This window comes from Myotis yumanensis, unplaced genomic scaffold (assembly GCF_028538775.1).
Source record: "Myotis yumanensis isolate MYYU_CA2020_CCGP unplaced genomic scaffold, mMyoYum1.0.hap1 SCAF_13, whole genome shotgun sequence".
Classification (NCBI taxonomy): Eukaryota; Metazoa; Chordata; class Mammalia; order Chiroptera; family Vespertilionidae; genus Myotis; species Myotis yumanensis.
This window is the reverse complement of record NW_027223764.1, coordinates 12532622-12557854: the sequence shown is the minus strand read 5'-3', so window position 1 is coordinate 12557854 and position 25233 is coordinate 12532622. Positions and strand designations below refer to the sequence as shown.

The following is a 25233-nucleotide window of genomic DNA, read 5'->3' as shown; positions in this document are numbered from 1 at the left end:
TCAAGGATTATTTTAGGTATGAAATAAAATAATGCATATAAAGCCGTCAGTACTGGCATACTATCAGAACTCAAAATATTAGCTATTACTAAATTACGAGTTCTAATTTCGCCACCAAGCATACTAAGGACACTAAACAAGAAGAATGCACCTGGAAACTCACTTTTGAATAAGGAGAGTGGGAATGAACATATACTTAATTCCATTATGTGTCAGGCATTAGAGTAGAAGCTCTGCATATGCCATTTAATCCTCACAACAACACAGTCAAACAGGTACTGTTTTGCAGGTGAGGATAATAGGATTCAGAGAGGTGTGTATCTTGCTCAAGTTTACCCCAGAGACCTGGTGGAGCCAAAGTTAATCTTCTCTGAATCCCTCTCACATCATGAAAAAGGACCCACCTACATTTCACTCATAGTGTCTCTGAGAGTCTACACACATTGCATTCTTTCTATAGGATACCTGTGCCCAAATTTTGCTGTGCAAGAGAATCACGCAGGGTGCTTTAAGAAAAGCCCTCAATCCGGGGGGCCGCCCCGAACAAATGTAATTCAAGGATAAGACCCCAGGATCAGCATTTTAGGAAATTCCTAAATCATGACTCTGTTAGAAAAGGAAGGTAGAGAATGGAGTTATTGTTTTAGACAATACAAATTACAAGTATTTCTCTTGCAGATAGTTCCTGATCACATTCTAGAAATAGTGCCATAAGGATGAAAACAATCACATAATTCAGATATATATATATATATATATATATATATATATATATATAATTAGTTGAAATCTTAAGGCATGTGATCATGTGATGAAAAGATACATAGGTAAACTGACATATTTTAGGGTTCACACAGCAATTGCATGCTTTGTATTCACTTTGCAGTTTCTCTACACAGAAACTGATAACTCTAATTGATTTTGTATGAGTTTTTATGTGCTACCTATGAATGAGCCTCTCGTTGGGAGAATCTTATTTATATTAGTTGATTATTTACTAGTTGTTTGTTTATTAGAAGTTATTGTGACAATTTTAAAAGGCTCCACCAAATAAATTTAAATGAGGATAAATACCTTTAAAATAAAGGTGGGGGAAGAGAACCCTAGAGCTGATAGTTCATTAATGTTACAGAAATTATCCGGCCTGATTACTTAAACAGGTATATAAGGACCTGTCAGATATTTTGGCTGAGGTAATTCCTTGAGAATAAACCATATAGGTCACATAGTGCTAATAAAATATGTTGAGGCATCTTTGCTATTGCCCTGATTATGTCTCCTTGGGGAATGGAGAACTCATTAGCATGAGTTCCCTGTCAGTCCTTCCTGCTCTGTTCCCCAAGTACTTTCCAGATGGGCTTGGCACAAAAGGGTGATCGAAATGTACGTAGCATGACCAAGTTTCAGATGAATGGCTCATCTAACCCCTCCGATTAAATACATGGCACTACGCAGTATGAAAAGGCTGTTGTGCTTCACTGACTTCACTTTTCTGTCTGAGAGCTTGAAAAAGGGAAATTTTGCAGAAGGAAGGGGGGAGGGCTGTCTGTAAAGTCTTGGTTTTTCATATTCCACTGCAGATGCATGTTTCCCAGACCAGGGGAAAGCTTCAGAACGGAGAAGCTAAATTGGGAGCAGCAGGGTGTGTGTGTGTGTGTAAACACACAGGGAGAGAGATAAACCTGTTTGCTTTCTGAAACAATAAGTAGTAAAACAGGTTGTTTAGAGTAGAGGCCCTTGAACTAGATATTTGATTTTAAGTACATCTGCATATAACAATACCTTATATTACCTAGTACTTTTGAAAGTTTCAAAGCATTTTCATATTTATTATTTCATTTGAACTTCATAACAACCCTACGAAGTAGTTACAGCAGGTATTATATCCACCATCACCACCACTTAAAAGATGGCTAAACTGAGTCATGAGCATGTCAAGAAACTTGTTTGAGGTCACATAACCACTTGGTGTCACAGCTAGAAGAACGAGAGCACTGGAATTTTGAAGCTTAAGCCTGTGTTTTCTTGGCAGAAAGTGTCTCAGCTACTGTTTGATCTACCCAGAGTTCATGTGGAGATTTGTGGCTACAATTTAATTGGAGAATACAAATCAGGCATGCCTAAGAGCTCTACAGAAAGGAGATTGTTTCTCTTAGATCGGGACTGTGTTAGAGAAGGGAAGTAGAGAATGGAGTCAGTTGTTTTGCACAATGCAAATTACAAACAAACAAAAACACTTTGTAATCAGCTTCTAGATATTTGGGGGGCTATTCATTCATTAATTTGTACATTCATTTTTTTTTAAAGTATCTATTAAGTGTCTTTATATAAGAGACTGTGCTTAGACCTTTTGGGAAGATACAAAGAAATGCATTTAATTTTTTGGGGGGGAGGGGTTGCTTTGAATTATACAGATAATTGCCATTATAGTCATTGTCTAATACCACCTGGTAATGAAATAAAATGCTTTACTGGCAGAAGAGCAAGATAAACAAAAACAAATGAAGAAACTGGGTGACTAATTTCCTTCAATTTTCTTCCTATAGGAGGCATTTTTTAAAAAATCCAGGTGATAAATTGTCCTGCCAGATACACAAAACACAAAATTTGCTGTGCCATCTAATATAACACAGACTTTAACTGTAACATTTGCATTAGTGCCAGGTTCCTTATTAGGAATGCCAGATCAGGATTTAAGAGAAAATGTTCACCCTGACCGGTTTGGCTCAGTGGATAGAGTGTCGGCCTGGGGATTGAAGGGTCCCAGGTTCGATTCCGACCAAGGGCATGGCATGTACCTTGGTTTCGGGCACATCCCCAGTAGGGAGTGTGCAGGAAGCAGCTGAATCAATGTTTCTCTCTCATCGACGTTTCTAACTCTCTATCCCTCTCCTTTTCCCTTCCTCTCTGTAAAAAAATCAATAAAATATATATATATTTTTTAAAAGAGAGAGAAAATGTTCGTATCTAGCCCAAAAAGTAACTTCCAACAAGCATCTCTGAAGGCTAGGATTAATTCTCTACAATACTTTCCCCTGCCCAACTCCAAAACCAACTTTTCCTCTGGGGAGGAATGTTTAAGGATGTAGACAAAAGGGAACAGAGGCACCAATGGGCATAAGAAAACGGACAAGAGTTGGAGGCCCTGTCATTCTGTGGAACATAAGCAAGTGTTCTAAGTTTCCTTGGAGATCACCTAAAAAACAAACGAACAAAACCCAAAATTTCCCTGGACAAACTTCTTTACTTTCTAGCATAAACACCTCCAAACCAGAAGGCAAAATTTGTGCTAATATTTACATACATTATAAGTACTTGTTTGATATAATTCTTTAATTTATACTACATGTGCACAAATACTGTCATTGAGTGAAACTACTTTTTGTTGTTGTTGTTGTGACAGGTCCTGCTCAGCTCCCAATGTGTATATGTGAAACAGTGTGTATGTTCATACCTATTGTTTATTTGCCTCACGTGTGTTAACCCCACCTCTGTCCCTACTCTGTCCTCATCTGTGTTTCTAATTTTTCCACTTGTGATATTACAGGGTTAGAGTCAGTGAGCCCTAAACTCTATTTCAACTGTACCATGTGATGTGCTCCAGTTTCTAAGTGGTTTTGTGGCTATTAAACATACATTAAATGTATTCCATTCAATCAGTATCCTTAGCAAGATAGTAGGGTCCGGCTTCAGGGAAATTTAGCACAAGTCGAATAAAATTAAGTTTATTTCTGAATAATGATAAATAACAAACTTGGTTATATATGTAAAATATTTATTTTTAAAAACCATGTTTTTATTGATTTTTAGTGAGAGAGGTAGGGAGAGGGATAGAGAGATAGAAACATGGATGAGAGAGAAACATTGATTGGTTGCCTTCTGCATGCACCCTGCTGGGGATTGAGCCCACAACCCAGGCATGTGTCCTGACCAGGAATCGAACCATGACCTCCTGGTTCATAGGTTGATGCTCAACCACTGAGCCACGCTGGCCCAGCTGCTAAAATTATTTTAAATGTTACATATTTTGGGTTTTCTATAAATAATATTGTGATTTTTATTTTACTTATTTTATTTTTAAAAAATATATTTTATTGATTTTAGAGAGGACGGAGAGGGAGAGAGAGAGAAAGAAACATCAATAATGAGAGAGAATCACTGATTGGCTGCCTCCTGCACGCCCCCACTGGGGATCTAGTGGCAACTCAGGCATGTGCCCTTGGCCAGAATCGAACCTGGGACCCTTCAGTCCGGAGGCTGACACTGTATCCATTGAGCCAAACCAGCTAGGGCAATATTGTGATTTTTATAACATGTGAACAGATTAACCTTTATCAATAATATATTTTCTAATACTGAAATCTCAGGCATGCTTATAGGTATTAGTAGAACCTGACTCCATTGCTCCCCGCCACATAAATGAGTTTTATTTTATTATTCTTGTGTTAAATACTAAACAACCCCTCTTTATATAGTTTCCATTTTGGTGCAGTGATTGAAAATGAAACATTAGCACAAAATACTAATCAGTTTCACGGTACAGGGATTTATTTTTGCCCAGACCCCAATGTTCGAAGTTATCAGGGCTCTTTAAAACTAGTGCCTCTAGCATTTCAGTGACTCACATTAAATCGGTCCCTCGATCACCCAGTTTATTTTAACCTTGACCTCCCACAGCTGTACTGCTTTCCTAGGACCAAAAAAACTCCCCGCTTCCACCCTTTTCTGCTTCTGATGAAGCAATCGCGGGGAGGACAAATCAAACCCATTCCTTTAAGAAAGATTCCGCCTCCTCTCTTATAAGCGAGCGCCTCATGCTAATTGTGGAGTCTCTTCTAAGTCACAACACTTTACTACTCAGCCCTGGGAGAAGCTGCTGGCTGCTGCTGGCTGCTGGCGGCTGCTGCTGCCGCTGCCTCTGCCGCCGCCACCGCGGGTCTGAGGCTGCGGCGGGTTTCTGTGCAGCACTGCAGAATCCACACCTAGAAGACCCGCGTCTACTGCCCTGCACAGAAGAAAGCCTCGCATCCTCAGCGGGTAAGCACGATTTTTTTATCCCATTTTGCCCAGAAACTGTGTGCAAGGGAGAAGATGCTCATCAGACATGCTTAAAATGCGTTGTGTTAATTTGCCTTCCTTTGATGGGGGCGGGGGGGGGGGGGTCGTCTAGATTTGTGACTGGCAAATGCCCTGCACAGTGGAGACTATTGTCTGATGTGTGCCCATAACATACTTTTTTTTGGGGGGGGGGGGGGAGGGGTTATTCATAAAAAGGCTAACCTCAATGCAAGCAAAGGCTTTTCATTTTTTGCTTTTTTAAAATGCTTTTTAAAAGCCACTCCCAATATCTCTCTCCAATACTGCAGATATTCTTAAATGCCAAATAAAAATGACGGGTTGAGCATTTTTAAAAGTGTTTTCTCCCCAAAGCCAGGAAGCCTTCCTCACGATCCCATCACCAGGCTTTATGATTTAAAAATCATAAAGCGTGGCTAGATTTTTGAGCAGATGGGAGATGGTGGTAGACTAAAAATGTCTATAGCCGTAGTCCAGTGAAGAGAGAAAACGAGGATAAATGGAATCACAGTTTATGCCAAGACAAGATTCATTTTCCACGCTTCATATGTGGGAAGAGGAAACTACATTTTAATCAGCACATTTTTAGGGGAGAGGGCGGGGATGAAGACGAGGGGATGGCGTGAAGTATTTGAGGGGGAAGAGTCTGCAGGGGAGGAAGGAAAGGAAATGCACCGTGGCTTGGAAGCGAAGGGATCTTGGGTGGGGAATGAAGTTTGCTGTGTGCGTTCGGGTGGGGTGGACCCCAGGGACCATGAATAACCAGAATGGCGCTTGGAGGGGTGTGCTCGGGAGTGGATGCTTGCCGGGGGTGGAGGACGTGTGTGCGGGAGGGATGTGCAGGTCGTGGGTGGCAGAGCAAGGTGCGCGTGGCGGAGAGGTCTGCTTCGAGGCGAGGTTGTGGTGAGAAGCGTGGCTGGGCGGCGGGGTGGGCGGCCCAGTGTCACCTGTGGATGGAGCCACCTCCCGGCAATTGCATGTTGCAAAGTTTCCCAGGCCCCGGATTCATTCTGAAGGCTCGCGGCGCCTCGGCATTTCGCCTCCAGGAGGTCAGCTCTCCTAAAGCCACAAGGGCGGCGGCCAAAGTGGGGGGTGAAGACCCTCGAAGGGTCCCAGGGTAGCAGGATTGAGAGAGCCCCTGCCCCTGCCCTGCCCCTCGGTGGAGGTAAGGGGGGGGAGGCGCCCCCACGGGCAACTGTGCTCAGGAGAAAAATCCAGGCCCCTCCGATGGGGGGCGTGCGGAGCTTGGACCTCAGCAGTGACCCAGCCCTGCAGACCCAACGATCAGTGCGGACGGCAGAGGCGGACCCGGAAAGAGGCCGCTCAGCCTCGGAATGGGGGTGGGGTGGGGGATCTCGCCCAGGTTAGAGCGGGCGACATTTCCGAGGCGGTCCTCCTCCCCTCGCAGTCGGGTTTCTGTCGGGGTCGCTTCCCGCTCCGACCCTCAGGGGACGCCTCGGATCCGAGCTGCATCGCCGGGGGAAGCGGTGCCAGGCGGCCGCCCCGCGCCGACCCCTCGCGGAAGCCCCCCGGACCGCAGTTCCACCGACTGGGTGCTCGCGCGCGTGGAGGGGGCCGCAAGGGGCGGGGCCAAAGCTCCGGAGGGGCGCGAGGGGACGAGGGGCGTGGCCTCGAGAAGGCGGGGCCAGGGGCGTCCTGTGATTCCGAGGGGCGGGGCTAAGCCGCGCAGAGGTCCAAGGGGCGGGACTAGGGGCGTTCGGGGGCTGCGAGAGGCGGCCCGTAGGGGGTGGAGCCAGGGACGCTTGGGGGCCGAGGGGCGGGGCCACGGACGCTCGAGAGCCGCCGGGCCAGTCCCGCCAGAGCGCGGTCCGCCGCCCGTAACGGTCGTCAGCACTCGGGGCGGGCGGGGAAGGAGTGGGGTTTAAATGATATTTTTGAGAACCGGAGCGAGAGGCGTCGGCGACTCAGGTGTCGCCGCTTCCTGCTGCCCGGGGCTCGGCTCCTAGTCCCACCTTCCTCACGCCTCCTCCCCTTTCCTGCCCTCCCCGCTGGAGCCTTGGGGCGCTTAAGAAGCGGCGGCGGCGGATCAGACGGCCGCTGCAGCGCCGGCGGCCGCGGAGAAAGAGGGAGGGGAGCACAAAGCCGGCTGCGCGCTCGGAGGTAATCCTGAGGGACGGGCCGGCGCTGGGGCTCAGCCCCTCCTCCCGGCGGGGCCGCGGCCGCTCCCGCAGGCTGGGCTTGCGGGGACCCTTCTGGGAGTCGCGCGGGGGTCGAGAGCGCGGTGGCTCGCCGAGCCGAGGGGACTTCCTATTGGCTGCCCCCGCGGCCGGGTGACCCTCCACCCCCTCCTCACCCAGGGGCCGGACTGGGAGCTTCGGATTGGCCCGAGGGGAGCGGATGTGCGCCGAGGGTCTGGGGGCGCCGCGGGGTGGGCCCCGCTCTGTCCGGGGCGCATGTTGGGGGCGAGGGCGGAGAGTTGTAAGAATCTGGAGCGCGCTGCAGCGTCGGGGGCCCGGGCACCTCGCGCTCGGGAGGTGCGCTCCCGGCGGGTGGGAGGTTCCCGCGCTCGGGAAAGGTGGAGGTAACCCGGGAGGGAGCGCTGGTTCGGTTTGTTTTTCCTACTTAAGACACTTTTTGTTACAAGTTGGAAGTGTTCAGCCACCTTTCTCTTGCGACCCGCATCCCCGTCGTCGTCCCCCGCCCCCCAACATGCGCGCGCGCACAGATACACACACCCCCACCCCCGCCCCCTAGAAACACGCGTTACCAGGTAGGTTGAGTTTTCTACCCCGGGTGACATGCAGAATTGGCAGCAAGGTCGGGTTCGCCGGTGTTTGGGACACGTCCAGCTTCTTCGGAGGTATGCTGTTATAGCCAGGCAAGACCACAGAGACAGGTAGAAGAAGCTAGGCCTCGATGAAAATGCCAAGAATGGCCTCAGGTGAACTTTTTGTTGTTGTTGCTGCAGAGATTTAATTGCAAGTAGGTGCCCGTTTAAGATGGGAGCGTAAGGAAAACCACTAATTTCTTTGGCACGTGTGCCGTTGCAGTTGACCTGCTGGGGTGGTCTGGAGAGACATGGAATTCAACTCAGCCAAGAGGCCCGGCATGGCTATTTTATTATGCAAGTTGGGTGAAGGAGATGATAAGGTTCTGGGGCTTGGAACCAGCTACCTGAACCTATGTGCACGATTATGTTCAATTATGCATTTTAGACTTAGCTGGAATGAGGTGGTTCTTTTCTTGGGATTCCGTGTTTGTGCAGCATGCCCATGAGTACATCTTAATTTTGGCTTGAGAAGACATATAGTGAGGGTTTTTGTTGGAGAATAAAATAAGGGTACAGTGTCATTTGTCATTTGAAAATTAAGATGCCTAACTATTAAAATGTTTGTGTAATTAGGTATGAGAACGACTCATTTATAGGGTTGAGTTACTTTTGGAGCATAGGTATAGTTTTTATAGCTCAGTCTCGATTGCATTCTATTTGCCCTGTAACTCGTTTTCCTTTGCTTAAATTAAGCACATTAACTTTGCAGGGGAAGGACCAGACCCCACCCCCCCCCACCCCCCACCCCAAAATGGCCACTTTTGCTATGTTTAACTTTTCATCTTCCTAAAGAGTTCAGTGTTAATATTGACCCCAAATGCTGGCATGTTGATAGTAGTTACTTTTGAAGGCGGGGAGAGGGGAAAGCAGTGTGTCTATTTTGAGTGTTAAACATAATTTAATACTCCTTGAGATAGTTAGTTATAAGCATTCAGTATTTTGTAGGTTTTTACATGTGTGATATCAGGAAATGTTTGGTAATATTTAACATATGACTTAGGTGATCATCTACCTAGGAAATACTTTACATTATAGAAGGGTTGTATTTTCAGAATATAAATTTTATGTTCTGAAAAAGAACATTGTACACTTCGCCATTTCTAACCCCCTTTTTTCCCAATAATGTTATACTGTAATGGATCTGAGTTTTGCTCAATGGTATTTAAAGTATGGATTTGATGTTTGTAAAACCAGAATGTTTTTTGAGACTAAGAGCACATAGCACCAGCCCACCTCCTACACACAATCTAAAACCTAGATCAGTGATGGCGAACCTATGACACTCATTTTTTTGGTTGATTTTTCTTTGTTAAATGGCATTTAAATATATAAAGTAAATATCAGAAATATAAGTCTTTGTTTTACTATGGTTGCAGATATCAAAAAATTTCTATATGTGACATGGCACCAGAGTTAGGGTTTTTCAAAATGCTGACACGCCGAGCTCAAAAGGTTCGCCATCACTGCTAGATACAGGGTGGGGCTCAACATCTAAGGTTGTAAGGCTTTCTGAAGCAGGCCTATTATGTATGTTTTTTGTTATACCTAAGTCTGTACAGGTTGTTAGCTGTTTGATTTCACTGATCTCAAAGCAGTTTGTTAGCACTACTGGGCAAAACTTAATGCATGTCATCAGGATATAAGAAACATTTCTATTGAGAGAAGAAATCACATAAATGCATAGAAACCCAACTCTGAACAAACTGAGTGTATAGAATGTTGTGGGACAATAGTATAAGGACCTTAGCTTAACCCTGTTGTTATATGTAAAGTGCTTAGAATATAGTCTGGTGCCGAGTAAGTGCTTTATGTATTTATCATCAGTATATTAAAAACACTTTTTTGAAGACGGTTATATCATGCTATCCACCAAGTGAAGACTCAGCAAATATTTGTAACAGTCAATATTTATTTGCTCTACCTCTGTGCCAAGCACAGTTTTATATGATTTAATTTTCTTAATCCTCATGACAACCCAATGACTAAACAGAGACCCAGAGAGGTTAAGTATTTTACCCAAGGTATACAATTACCAGGTGGCACGGGTTAGACCTGAACCCAGGGCCTGGCCCAAGAGTAAGCCCATGTAACTAGTGAGCCCTTAAACTCTATTACACTCCTGATAACAGTTGCAAATGATACTTCACAGTATGCCCAAGACTACAGCTGTGCATGTGTCTTGTTTAGCCACACCCTCCAATATTAATACCACCAATAGGTTGTGTTTAAACCTGAAGGATGGTGATTAATCTGCATTAAGTAGAATCACCTTTTGACTTTGGAAGAGGATTTTCACACAACATATGTTTAGCTAGGATGCTAGAGTATGTTATTTTAATTACTAATAACATTAAAATCTTTTTTTTAAAGCTTGCCAAGTATATAGGGCTCCAACTGGTCCATCGGGCAATGATGCACTACAAGAGGTTCAGGTTCTGCACTAAATCAGTGGGCCTGATCTTCTAATTACCAACACCATACCCACCTGAAATGGATTTTTAACTTATATCTGTCTTAAGTGCCACCTGAGTTGCCCTTAAAATTAACCTTAAGTGAAAAGATGGAACTTGTGACTTCACTCACATTCCTGTGTGTTGCTGCTTCACCAGTGTAGTTGATAGGTAAAGCAAAATTAATTATAACCTAAATTAGGAGCCATTTTAAGTAATGTATAGAATTATTGTAGAGACCTGATAAGTCATTTTTTTTTGACAAGTTAATGAGATGTAATATAAGGGGAAAATGTTTAAAAATAAGCATATGTTGAATTTAAAAAGCTCAAGCTGTATCAGAGACACAAGTTACTAACTACTCTGTTTCTCACATTAAATAAACACAATATTCAGTGCTATTTCCAATTTCTTTGGAAATATTAAATTTATAGAGTTTGAATAGGAAAAAATTTAATGTCTAATCCAGAGTACTATTCTTCCCTTTAAACGTAGATACTCTATTTGAAATTAATTGACCAATCATAGGCTGTGTCATGTCATCCATATTCAAAATGAGTGACCTAATACTTTATTTTATGTCTTCTATGTTAACACTTTATCGTTGGATTTTGGGGTCCTTGCCAAAGTATTTATAGATGAGATTGTTATGAGGTGTTTCAGGTTCTGCTGGAGACTAAATCCTCTTGGCCAAAAGCCAAGACAATCTCAAATTTTTACTGTAATGGGTTGTATTATGAATCCTCTCTAAGTCATGCAGGTTAGAAGTCTTTTATTGGCAGTGACTTGAAAGGAAAAAAAAGTCTGTTATCCCTTATGTATGATAATTAGATGAATTTAATTATTTCTTTCTTCCAGCAATAGCTAGTTATGGACACACATGCATGTAACCATGCTACTTGGGGGATACTTTTCCTTTCAGGAAAGGTCACCTGGCATTCATGCAGTATTTCAATACTAACAGTATGCACAGAACAAGAACTGTAACTGAAAATTAACCAAAAGTGTTGGAGAAAAAAGGTTCATGGGAACTTTCTTGGTTTATTTATCATATGTGTATTTTAATGTTGATTTTTAAATATCTAAACAAGTTCATAATAATGTTCAGACTTATTTGCACTGTTGAAAACATATCTGAATGTTAAGAAAGTACTGTGTAACTTACCCTACAGCCTTAGATGATAGCATAGAAGAGAATCAGTTTCTTGTTTCCGTATGTTGAGTATCTTTGAAAAGCTGCATTAATAATCTCTTTTAGCTTTCTAGGACATTACTTACTACACTGAAGGAGCAATTTAACAAAGAATATCTTAGAAACCTTAAAGAATGAATGTGGCTGTCAGTGCTCTTTAGCATAACCCAAAAAGTGGTAGCCTGGTCACGAAAAGGTATGAAGTGGATGGAATCCATCTTTGATGTTGAAAGGTTTACTGTATTAATAAATTTCAGTCTTAGGAAGATAGTATAGACTAGTTTTTAACTATGCGAAAGCTGTACTGTTATTGTAAAAGACATACAGGGTTTGACATAATTATATCTTTATAACGAGTTTAGATCAAAATTGAGCTTTTACCTGATGTCAAGTCTGATCTACATCATCACCATAAACTTTACATTTATTTTTTTTAAAAGTTGGCTTTAGTTTAAGCTTAATTGTGAATGGTAAGGTTCCCTGATGTAAGATGAACTTTGAAACCTCTTTGCTTCAAATTGCCTGAAACTGGGCCTGAGAATATTGGTGTATGTATAGGTAGTACATTAACTAGCATTTAAGGTTGCTGCCTCCTCAAACAAAGCTACAGTTTGAACCTCAGGTTATGAAACTCACTTTTTTCTGCAGTAGGCATACATGATTTCCATAGGCTAAAAATTTCCCACAACCAGCAACCAGGGGATAAAAACACTTTTTAGAAACTTAAGGGCAAAAACAACATAATGTTCTTAAAATCAATGTCTCAGGAAATATACTGTATCCTATATAATAAAAGGGTAATATGCAAACTGACCCTAACAGCAGAAAGACTGGGAATGACTGGTCACTATGACACACACTGACCACCAGGGGGCAGACGCTCAATGCAGGAGCTGCCCTCGGGTGGTCAGTGCGCTCTCACAGGGGGGAGCTCTGCTCAGCCACAAGCCAGGCTGATGGCTGCCAGTACAGCGGTGGTGGTGGGAGCCTCTCCTGCCTCCTCAGCAGCGTTAAGGATGTCTGGCTGCAGCTTAGGTCTGCTCCCCGAGGGCAAATGGACATCCCCCGAGGGCTGCCAGGCTGCCAGAGGGATGTCTGATTGCCATCTTAGGCCCAATCCCCCGGGGAGCAGGCCTAAGCCAGCAAGTGGTCACCCCTGAGGGGTCCCAGACTGCGAGAGGGCACAGGCCGGGCTGAGGGACCCCCTACCCCCGAGTGCACAAATTTTTGTGCACTGGGCCTCTAGTACATTAATAAAATGTAATGTTCACAATGTGCACTAAGGCAAATCAACATCAAGGTAGGCAATGGATTAAGCAAGATGAAAGCCTAACTCTAGGTAACGTACATGAAATTATTCTTTTTGGTAACTCTCATACCCCTTTAAATTTATCCTTGTAATTTTTACTCCCCATCTGCCACTTAGGACGTACCTCCTTGATGGAAGAGGGAAGGACAATGCAGGAGTGAGTTCAGAGCCTGCTTTACTCAGTTCCCATGGCTGTTGTTGATTGCCTGCTAGGGGAGTTGGAATTCCAATGATGTAAAAAGCAATCAGGCTGGAGAAATGCTGAGTTTTTCAGTATCTTGGGGACTTGATGTATGCCTTTAATTTGTCACCATCAGCAATGTTTCTGTGAAGTTCTTCCACAATGGCTCAGCTCATCCTTTGCAAGGACAGCATTTCCTTTTTCCTTTTCCATACAATATTCTCATCCTGTCATCTTTTGATCTTCTGGAATGACTAAATGCCATAGCAAAAAGATGAATTTACTCAATATCCTCATGGAGAAGGTAATTAGGCTTATTTTGTATGTTTGAAGAACTCTATTTTGGGATCACGGCTTCCCCAGGGACTCTTTAAGAGCACTCTACTTTTAATCCTTCAGAAATTAGAGCTACAGTGGATAGAATGTTGGCCTGCGGACTAAAGGGTCCTGGGTTCGATTCCAGTCAAGGGCACGCACCTCAGTTGCGGCCTTCATCCCCGGCCCTGGGTGTGTGCTGGAGGCAGCCAGTCAATGTGTTTCTCTCACATGGATGTTTCTGTCTCTTCTTCTCCTTTCCACTCTCTCTCGCTCTCAAAATCAATGGAAAAATATCTTTGGGCCCGGCTGGCATGGCTCAGTGGTTGAGTATCGACCTATGAATCAGGAGGTCACAATTCGATTCCCGGTCAGGGCATATGTCTGGGTTGCGGGCTTGATCTCCCAATGTGGAGTGTGCAGAAGGCAGCCGATGAATGATTCTCTCTCATCATTGATGTTTCCATCTCCCTCTTCCTCTCCCTCTTGAAATCAGTAATAATATATTAGAAAAACAACAAACCCATAAATTTGCAAGATACAAGTTCAATTTGAAAAGAAAAGAAAAATAATCTCCGGTGAGGATTAACCAAAAAAAGGAAGAAATTAGAGCCAGCAACTGTTAACTACATTGTCATTTCTAATCTCATTTGTCTTGTTAATACTTAAGAAAAAGATTCTGGAAGGTCAGCCTTTTAATATCTAAGGAAGTGGTTGGGGAAGGGTGATGGTCAGAGCTCAAGTGGGGTTGTGAATGGGCTTAAGTGCTTAGGATGAGAGGTGGAAATGGGAAAGAGATGGCAGTGAAGTTGATATATTGGCCTTATTATCCCCACTCCCAGCTTGTAGTTGTTTTTTAACTTTAAAACAGTTTTCCTCTTACCTTTCTACTGTGACTTTTATTGCCTGGACTTTTATCTCTCCTAGAAAAAGGTGGAATTTGTTTGTTTGTTTGTTTGTTTGTTTTTGTTAATCCTCACCTGAGAATATGTTTCCATTGATTTTTTAGGGAGAGTGGAAGAGAGAGGGAAAGACAGAGAGAAACATCAATGTGAGAGAAACACATCAATTGGTTGCCTCCTGCACACACTGACAAGGGCTTAGGACCAGGGGAGGAGCCTACAACCCAGGTACATGCCCTGACCGGAATTGAACCCGGGACCCTTTAGTCCAGTGGTTCTCAACCTTCTTAATGCCACGGCCCTTTAATACAGTTCCTCATGTTGTGGTGACCCCCAATTTGTTGTTACCAATTGAACATAATTAAAGCATAGTGATTAATCACAAAAACAATATGTAATTATATATGTGTTTTCCGATGGTCTTAGGCGACTCCTGTGAAAGGGTCATTCCACCCTCAAAGGGGTCGCGACCCACAGGTTGAGAACCGCTGCTTTAGTCCACAGGCTGACGCTCTATCCACTGAGCCAAATGGGCTAAGGTGAGAAAGGTAGAATTTTTAAGGGGATTCACTATCATATTGCTGAAAAGTTTGGCTTTCAACTGGATGTTACACTAAAAGGATTTTACTTTCATCTCCATAACTGTCAGCTTTTTAAATTTCAAAAAGATCTTAAACAGAAGTAGCTTACTTATCATATAATAGTTGGGATCCATTTTGTATTAAAGTAAAATACATATCATTAATGAATCAGAAATCCATATTGCTTTACACATTTTTTGGGGGGCAACACTATATAAAACCCTAATATGCAAATAGACTGAATGGCGGAACAACCAAACAACTGGTCGCTATGACGTGCGCTGACCACCGGGTGGCACACACTGAACATGGCGGGCTTTGGCCGTGGCAGGATGTTGTAGCAGGTGAGCGGGGGCGCCAGACCAAGATGGGTGCCGGTTGCTATCATTGGGGTGAGCCTCTGGTGGTTACTGAAAATTCTTTGCTCCTGTGCACCATGGTCTCGCCCTGGCCCCACCTGGCGCTTGCACCCACTGCCGGCCCTACTCGCACCTGGTGCCAGCCCCAATCGCTCGGCACTGTCAGTGGGTGTGAGCGGTGGCTGCTGCCCTGATTGCCCCTCAGGAGCTTCACCTTGCACCCATTGACTGTGCCGGTCCCAATCACTCTGTGCTGTCAGTGGGTGCAAGCGGAGCTGGTGCCGTCAGCGAGTGGGAGCGGCAGCGGCAGCGGTGGGAGCAGGGCTGCCAGCAGACAGGGGGCTGGGGGCCGTGGCAGGGGTGGGGAGGATGGGCCAAGACCCGCCCCTGTGCCCGCTGCAGCCTCGCAGCCCATAGTTCCTTCAAGGTGCACAAATTCGTGTACTGGGCCCCTTATATCTAATAATTTTGTATTAGGATGTTTGATTCTTTTTAAGGGGTTATCACAAATTATTTTAAATGAAAAATGTTGAAAGTAATACATCTTTTATTAATCTTAGTGAATGTTGATAATGACAGAAATCATAGTTCTGCACACTTTGTTATTGTTAAATACCCTAATGAAATATTTGATAGATAGACAAGGATCTGGTTGTTTTTTTAAAATATATTTTATTGATTTTTTTACAGAGAGGAAGGGAGAGGGATAGAGAGTTAGAAACATCGATGAGTGAGAAACCTTGATCAGCTGCCTCCTGCACACCCCCTACTGGGGATGTGCCCGCAACCAAGGTACATGCCCTTGACCTGCATCGATCCCGGGACCCTTTGGTCCACAGGCCGACGCTCTATCCACTGAGCCAAACTGGTCAGGGCAAGGATCTGGTTTTTGACCACTGAAATATTTGATAGATAGACAAGGATCTGGTCACCTCTATAGTAGAATGTAATGGGGAAGGAACATTTTATGCCTGAATATCTGCTTGACATAGTGAAGGCTCTGAGAAGCTGATCACTTGGTAATCACTTAAGTTAGGTGATTTTATGTTGTGTTTGATGTTTTATAATCTGAACTTTCCTGGGCTCTTTAAAAGTGTCTGGTTGGGCCATCAGTTTTTGATGAATGTATTTCTGGAGGGATTGTGACTATCAGTTAAGTACTTTGAAGAGAGAATTCCTGCTTTGTATCACACCTGAATGTCAAAGAACATGGTCCTTTGAGGTTGTCTAATTTGGGCTCAAAGGAAGAGTGCCATCTACTGAATGGCCCGCATCAAGTTGAGCAGCCCCAAGTTTTTCTTAGGGAACTCTCATCTGGCTTTGAGAAACCAGGCTCAGCTTCATTGAAGGATCTGGCAGAATCTTGAGTGGAATTGTTGCTTGCTTAATTTTAATTATGCTTCCCAGCAGGAGTCGTAGGCACATGATGAAGAACTAATTCACTACTTGTTGAAATGCATGGGAAAGGAGCAACTAAGTTGTTGAGACTTTATATTTAAAAATAGCTTAGTGATGGTGCAGTCATTATTAAAAGCGGTAAAGAAAATTATTTCAATGAGGTATGCATCATTAGTGGCTCTGGTTATTGATGGCTTTTGCAGATAGTAATGATGATGTTTGAAATTTATTTGAGCTTAAAATCATCAAACAAACAAAAAATCATCAAACAGATCATCTGCTTAACTAGAGGTAGAGTTTTAAGAGATGATTATTTTTTTTCTTGCATTTTTACTTTGTCTCAGTTTCTAAGGCGGTGATTCCTACATGAGTGAATTCATTTTTTTTCAGAGTGGATTTTGTTGTTTTGGTTTACTCAAGTGGCCTCTTGTTTTTTTTCTTTCTATTTTTGGTCAACTTTTCCCAAATTTCCAGAAAATGCCGATGATAGTAGCCATGGGTAGAACTGGAGGTAATAGAACCAGTATAGGCCAGTGGAGGTTTAGCACACCTGGAATAGGCCTATCAAAGCCAGATAAGAAGGAACTTGGACAATTTGTATTGAAAGGAAGCTTTGAAATTGTTATGATAAGAAGATCTTTGTTGTTATTATTTAATCAGTAACCATTTTTTTTCACCCCTTAAAACCTGCCAAGGATTATGTTAAGCACTTGACATAAATTATCTGAAGTTAAGTAACTTGCCCAAGACCATACAGTTAATAAGTGGTAGAGCCAAGATTTGAGCCCAGGGCCAATTTCCTTTAAACACTATGCTTACTGCTAATGCATTTAAGCCCATTCTTGCTGGAAACTGCACAAAAAACTTGAACCAAGATTAGAGTGATATTTCTGACTCTGTTGGAAAACATTGGTGGTTTTTTGTTTGTTTGTTTTTTAAGAAGGTGATGAAGTGGGTAAATAGGATTGAGATTTCACTAGAATCAGGAATTATGTTTATATGGACCTTCAAATACTTGTTAATTGATTTTGTCTATAATGTTCATTTCTTTGTTCCTTTTGCTATATTATATATTAATTTAAGCCACAAGGAAAGTTTATTATTGAAACATTGAAGTGAATTACTTCATGTTGCTTAGAATATGCTACTTCATGGGAGGAGATGTTGAATTATTGAAGAGTTTTATGCTGTGTTTGCGGGTGTTGGGGGGTGGTGGGGGATCCAGTTGGGTTGGGGTGGAGTTTGTTAGTTGTCTTTCTGTATTTTGCTTGCTCCTATATACTTTTAGGTAGTAGTACTTTTTGGTATGGCAGTGATATCCCATGTCCACAGAACAGTAAAATTTAATCATGTGCCAGTTTGAGGTCCTGGGGGAACCTTAACTTCTCATGCACACCAAGTATGCACTGTAGACCAACTAAATACCATACTTCACATATAAGTACTAATACTTTTGAATGCATGTACCCACTCAATTAAGAGATATTTAATACCTGATTACTATTTGAGTGTGTGTTTTTTAAACATTTCAACCTTAAAAGGCATTCTTACTACTTTGAAAGGTTGGGAATTACTGATTTTGTATAACCAAAAGCTTCTAAAATTAAAGTTCAGTGATGGTTGTGCTGTGTATTTTAAACTCAATCATTTTTTTAGAACTTCTGACTCTTCCCCTTCATGTGTAAGAGAATTAATATGTTATCTTCCAGAAAACCTCCATAGGGATATCAATTACGTATAAAACTCTTTGGAATTCTGACTTGACTTTCCAGTCAAACATAGAGGTCAGCAACAACTAAGATGACAGTACCACAGATGTTACTTGACAGTGTGTGCTGTATGCTAAATGACAGGTACAGATAACAAATGTCAGAGGTCATCTGGTCAAGAATACAGCACCATAAATGGAGTGGTCAAAAAAAGATCCCCAGGAAAGAGGAACAGGGGTGGGCTTTGACAGACAGGGTAGGATTTCACTAGGTGCAGGCTATGGAAAGAGTTATGGCAAGAAATTACTGTCCATGAAAATAATAAATCTTTTTCTGTAACTAGAGGCCCGATGCACGAAATTCGTGCAAGGGGCTTGCCCCCCCACTCCCGCCACTGCCGTGGCTGCCTCTGCTTCGGCCCCCACCCGCTGCAGCTTCATCCAGAAGGTCGTCCGGAAGGACATCCGGTCTAATAAGCATATTACGCTTTTATTATTATAGATCAGTGGTTCTCAACCTTCCTAATGCCGCGACCCTTTAATACAGTTCCTCATGTTGTGGTGACCCCCAACCATAAAATCATTTTCGTTGCTACTTCATAACTGTAATTTTGCTACTGTTATGAATCGTAATGTAAATATCTGATATTTAAATTATTTTCATTGTTACAAATTGAACATAATTAAAGCATAGTGATTAATCACAAAAACAATATGTAATTATATATGTGTTTTCCGATGGTCTTAGGCAACCCCTGTGAAAGGGTCGTTCGACCCCAAAAGGGGTCGCGACCCACATGTTGAGGACTGCTGTTATAGATGATAGGAAATAGTTTATAACAGTGGCTCACAATCTCTTTCCATTGTAAGGCTCTTGAAGGCTAGAACATACATACCCCTATTACTAATAGCACCAAGGACATACCTCCCTAAGAGGTATATTAGAATATTAGAGAGGTGGGGTTTCTGAACCCCACATAAAAATGACTAGTTCATAGAAACATACTTATATTGCTATTTGAAGCTAATAATGCTTGGGAAAGTTGGTATTTGAAAAAAAACTTTAGAAATCCTCATCATTCCCATCACTAGACAAGGAAAGTCTCCTTTTGGGAAGAGGTTTACATTTTTAAAAAAATCTAAATTTGTCCATCATGTACTTTGCTGAATGCTAGAATATAGTTCTGTTGATACCTCTGTTATGATTTTTAAAGCTAATGTATGGATAGATAGAGTTGTTGATATTAGGATATATAACAGTGATGGCGAACCTTTTGAGCTCGGCATGTCAGCATTTTGAAAAACCCTAACTTAACTCTGGTGCCGTGTCACATATAGAAATTTTTTGATATTTGCAACCATAGTAAAATAAAGATTTATATTTTTGATATTTATTTTATATATTTAAATGCCATTTAACAAAGAAAAATCAACCAAAAAAATGAGTTCGCCTGTCACCTCTGACACATGTGTCACAGGTTCGCCATCACTGATATATAATCATTTCTACTTAATTTTTGTAAATAACATTGTTTGGTTTTGGATTTTAAACAGTTTGTTCCAAAGTGTCTGAATACTCTTGGACTTACTAATGTTTATCACCTACTATATGAAAATACTTAGTGTAATTATTCAAGATATTTTGGAGCAAGTCACTTTCTTTTTTAGTTTTCTCATATGTAAATATGTGAGGGGGTGGGATAGATTGTCTTAAGATTCATTGCCACAGTTTGAAGATGCTGTGATTATATCTCCAAAGGAAGTGAATTCACCAACTAATGGTTTTAGTTAGAAGGTGGCCAAGAAATCTGTGATTGTACTATGTGAAGGTATTTCGATTGGGCCTAATAGAAGCCCAAAGCCATGGAAGTCCTTGGCTCAACATTTATGTGTCAGTTGAGAAAAGGACATTATCACTCCAAGAACTTGTCAACTCCCAGTTTATTTTAGTTCTTCAGAAGCTAAAGGACCTTGGCAATGGATGATGGACAGATCCTTTTCAAAAACAATGAAATGAGCAAGGATAGCAGTTTTCCCTAAGCAGCGGTCGCCAACCTTTTGTACTTCACGGACCACCAGTGGTCTCTGGACCACCGGTTGGCGTCCGCTGCTCCAAAGGTTTCCTTAAACCAGCAGTTGACAACCTTTGGTGACCACTGCAAGCAGACTGTAAAAACATTGTGGCATATTTTTCTAGAAATGGTGCTTTCCATTGTCACCCCAACTTTATGTTTAGTATATTAATTCCTTATAAATATTTCATTGACTTCTGTTTAGATCTTTTGTTTCTATTTTAAAAATATATTTGTATTGATTTCAGAGAGGGAAGAGAGATAGAAACATCAATGATGAGAGAGAATCATTGATCAGCTGCCTCCTGCACCCCCCCTACCTGGGCATGTGCCCTTGACTGGAAGTGAACCCGGAACCCTTTAGTCTGCAGGCTGATGCTCTATCCACTGAGCCAAACCAGCTAGGGCAGATCTTTTCTTTTTTGAGCAGCTTTATGTTTCTTTTCATTTGTTCACTTATTCATTCAACAAATATTTATTGAGCACTTACTATGTGTCAGGCTCTGTTCTAAGTGCTGAAAATTCAGCAATAAGCAAAACAGACAACCTTTCTGCCCTAATGGAGTTTATATTCTTGGAGGTAAATAGAAAAAAACAAGTAGAGTGTATGTTGTGTGGGCGTGGATGTTATGAAGAAATGTAGAACAGGGAAGGAAGATAAAGGGAGTGTTTGGGGGTAATGACAAATTTAAATCTAATGGTGAGGTGAAGTCCTCACTGAGAAGATGACACATGAGCAAAGACTTCAGAATGTATCTCATATCAAGGAGAAGATCATGGCGACAAGGAACAACAAGCCCAAAGGCCCTGAGGCCCAAGTGTATGTGGCATGGATGAAACAGAATGAGGGATGGGTGTTGGGAAGCCACTGGATGGCTTTGAACAGAAGTGGGACATGATCTGACACAGGTTTTAAAACAATTCTTTTGGTTGTGTTTTGACACTAGAGCATACTGATGCATTAATTGTGGTGAGAGATAATGTGTCTGGTAGAGATGGTGAAATAGATTGAATTCTAGGTATATTTAATTTGGAGGCAACAGGATTTACTAACTGGGATATGGGGGTAGGTGTGAGAGAAAGAAGTCAAACTTGTCACCAAGGTTTGGAGTCTAAGCAAAAGTTATAGGAGGGCCGAACCGGTTTGGCTCAGTGGATGGAGCGTTGGCCTGCGGACTCAAGGGTCCTGGGTTCGGTTCCGGTCAAGGGCATGTACCCTGGTTGCGGGCACATTCCCAGTGGGGGGCGTGCAGGAGGCAGCTGATCGATCTCTCTCATCAATGTTTCTAACTCTCTATCCCTCTCGCTTCTTCTCTGTAAAAAATCAATAAAATATATTTTTTAAAAAAAGTTATAGGAGGAACAAGTTTAGGGTGTGGGAGAGAACAGGAGTTCAGTTTGAGGAATGTTAGGTTTGAAATGTCTACTAGACATCCATTTGGAGATTTTGAGGAGGAAGTTGCTATGGGTGGAGATCAGTGCATAGTTATAAACTTGAGAGTTGTCCTTTTCCTCTTTCATTTTAAATATTTGCATATTTAATCCCTTTGATGACTAGAATAAACTTTGCTGTAATAGGGGTTTGATCTATTCCTTTACATCTTTATGCTTTGAAGACATTTAGTCTATCTTGTAAAATCTTGAATTTATTTTAACTTCTGAGCACCCTGGGTCCCAAAGGAAATATTTTTCTTTATAGATAGGACAATTTGCTTTCAATGAAAATGTGAAAATAAAAATAGTGTTGTTACTGCCCTTTAAAAATGTGTGTGAATGTAAAATGTAAAATGGAATGTAAAATTTTAGCTATTCTTCCAAAAGTTAATGTGGTTTGATAGTTAAAAATAGTAACATATATAAGTTATCATTATGACCCAGTAATTCTACTCCTAGGTGTGTATATATATATATATATATATATGTATACATATATATATATTCAAGTGAAAACATATGTTTACACAAAAAACTTGTACACCAATGTTGATAGCGTAATAGCCAAAAAGTGGAAACATCCCAGATGTCTATCAACTGACTAATGGATAAATAAGTGTGGTATATCTACGCAATGGTATATTATTCAATCTTAAAAAGGAGTGAAGTACGGATATATTTTACAACATGGATGAACCTTGAAAGCACTATGCTAAGCGAAAGAAGCCAGATGCAAAAGGCCAATATTGTGCAGTTCCATTTATATGAAGTGTACAGAATAGGCTTATCCAAAGAGATTGAAAGCAGATTAGTGGTTGCTAAGGGATGGGGGTTGGAGAAATAGGGAGTGACTGCTTAATAGGTACTGGGTTTTCCTTAGGGGTGATGAAAAAGTTCTAGAACTTGTACAATTTAGGAGCGAATTTTATCTCAATTTTTAGAAAAGATATCAGGAAAAACGTGTGTTTGTGTGTACTCATGTACATGCGAACAACTAAAACAACTTAGGTGGACCTAATTTCTAAAATAGAACTGCTTTTGCAATAGGAGGTTGAGGAAGGAAGAATAGTTGCACTAAACCTGGTTTAGGTTGCTTTGCGAGTAAAGATGCTTTCATCATTCAGGTAGCAATCAGGAGGCAGTTTTTTTATCTTATCCTTTGCAACTCATGGATGAGTCTAATTTTTTTAAAATACCTCATTTTATGGAGATGACCAAGATAAGCAAAAGAAGGCTTTATGATTATCATTTCCATAGATTTTAGACAGCAGGAACCAGTTTATAAATTAGTTTATAAGGCCTTAAGTCAATAGAGATGGTTTGATTTTTTTTCTCCATATGTATACTTTTAAAATAAAGAGAACTCAGTTCCCAATAATTTTTTCAGACAAGCCAAGATGATATTTACCATCTTAAAAACAACATTATTACCTATTAAAGAGTTGCCTGTTGAAGAAGTATATGAAAGGATTATCTTTAATTTTCTTGTACCACTTACCCTAATGTTATCTTAAAATTAAGATATAATTCACATTCCACAAAATTTACCCCTTAATTTTATTGTGAATATATACGGTAGATATGTATATATCCCTTTATTAGAATGAAAACATTCTAGAGAATAGAGGGTCAGATTATTTGAATGGTGATATGTTTTCAGCATTTTACGGGAAACATATGTAAACCAGACAAGAATTGTAGTAGGGAAGAGAGATACCATAACTGACTAGAGGCCCAGTGCACGAATTCGTGCACCATTGGGGTCCCTCGGCCTGGCCTGCAGGATCAGGCCAAAACTGGCTCTCCATAACCCCCAAGGGATCCCGGATTGCGAAAGGGTGCAGGCCAGTATGAGGGACCCCACGGTGCACGATCAGGGCCAGGGAGAGATGTGGGAGGTTGGCCAGCTGAGGAGGGACCCCGGGAGGGCTCCAGGGCATGTCCGTCCCATCTCGCTTAGTCCCGATCAGCCGGACCCCAGCAGCAAGCTAACCTACCAGTTGGAGCATCTACCCCCTGGTGGTCAGTGCATGTCATAGCGACCAGTCAACTGCCCCCTGATGGTCAGTGCACGTCATAGCGAGCGGTTGAGTGGCCTTAGCATATCATTAGCATATTATGCTTTGGTTGAATGGCCGACTGGTGGACTAGACACTTAGCATATTAGGCTTTTATTATATAGGTTGCCAACACCAGCCTGAGAGTTATGTATAACAGTGATTTAAAGGAAGTGCAGGTGGGCACAAAGAAGGGAAATGCTTATCTCACTGGGGGGAGACAGTTCATGGAGGAGGATGTCATTTGAGTTGATCTTTAGAGGATCTCTCAAATGTTGAAGAGGAGGATGTTACAGAACAAGATAATAGAACAGGCACAAGCATGTAGGTCTGTGGATTGATGGATCTGGTGGGAGGATGAGGGGAAAAGGTAAGGTTGAGAGGATCAGATCATGAAGGCCCTGGGTGCTATTTTAAAAAATTTAGACTTTTACTCCGTGGCACTTATTTTAGCGGATGAGAGAGGCATAATCAGATTTGGTGTAGTGAAGAATGTTGTGATAGTGTTGGCAAAGAGATGAGTTAGGAGGTATTTAGAGATAAGCAAATGAATTAAGGCAGTGGCTTTGAGGTTAGAAAGGGAAGAATGGGATATTTTGGAAGCAGAAATCCACACATCTCACTGAACACTGCAGGGGTTGAAGGAACATTTGATCATGGGATAAAAATTTAAATATTGTATTTTACTTCATTTCTAATACTCTGATTTGTGACAGTGGGAAGATGCACCTGTACTACTAGATATTAGGTCGATTCAGCAAATCTTAAAGGTACCATATATAAAATAAGTTAGAAACTTGACTATTCATTTTCTTTCATTTTTTATTGCTTGTCAGTTATTACTTAATTGTCTAATCTTTGGATTAGTTTTCATTTGTGCATTTGGAAATGACTGAATAGTCAACATTTTGGCTGAAGAATAGTCTTTTTGTTTCCAAATGAAACTGCTTCCCTATACTGTGTTTTTGTGTTTCATTTTAAACTTTTGTAGAATAAAAAAAGAAAGAATTGAAGACATTGAGCATTGCAATATTAAATATTGCATGCTGTCATTACAGGAAGTCATTGTGCCATTTTAAAGTTTCTCTTTAATAACATTTAGTGGTTCATCCCGGAACTTCAAAGGTAAACATAGTAAGTGTGTATAAGAAACAATTAGAAATGTCAAAAGTAGCACATGCAAAATCATTTGTTTTTGCTCTGTAAATTTAGTGGAGAATCTAATCCAGTAAGACTTTGTATATTTGCATAATAAAACAACCAATATGAGATTTGGCTCCTCTGATGTTAACTTCTAGCTTATTTACAGGCATGATGTCCCTTTTTGTGTGTTTGTAGCCCCCTCTAATAGGACATATAACAGAAAAGGATGTTGTGCTAGCACATAGTGATTTTATAAATGGATGGA

At 41.7% G+C, this 25233-nt stretch overlaps 1 protein-coding gene across 3 annotated transcripts in view; it reads left to right on the top strand.

The window, feature by feature from the left end:
* Positions 1–4841: 4841 nt before the first annotated feature.
* Positions 4842–25233, top strand: part of ADD3 (adducin 3) — a 119075-nt gene continuing 98683 nt past the window's right edge. Inside the window, exon 1 of one of the 3 annotated variants that reach the window (XM_070432315.1) lies at positions 4842–5037. The gene's annotated coding sequence lies outside the window, so the exon portion shown is untranslated. Of the gene's footprint in view, positions 5038–6917; positions 7198–25233 lie in introns of those variants that run through there. The other 2 variants (XM_070432314.1, XM_070432318.1) reach the window with 2 other exon arrangements.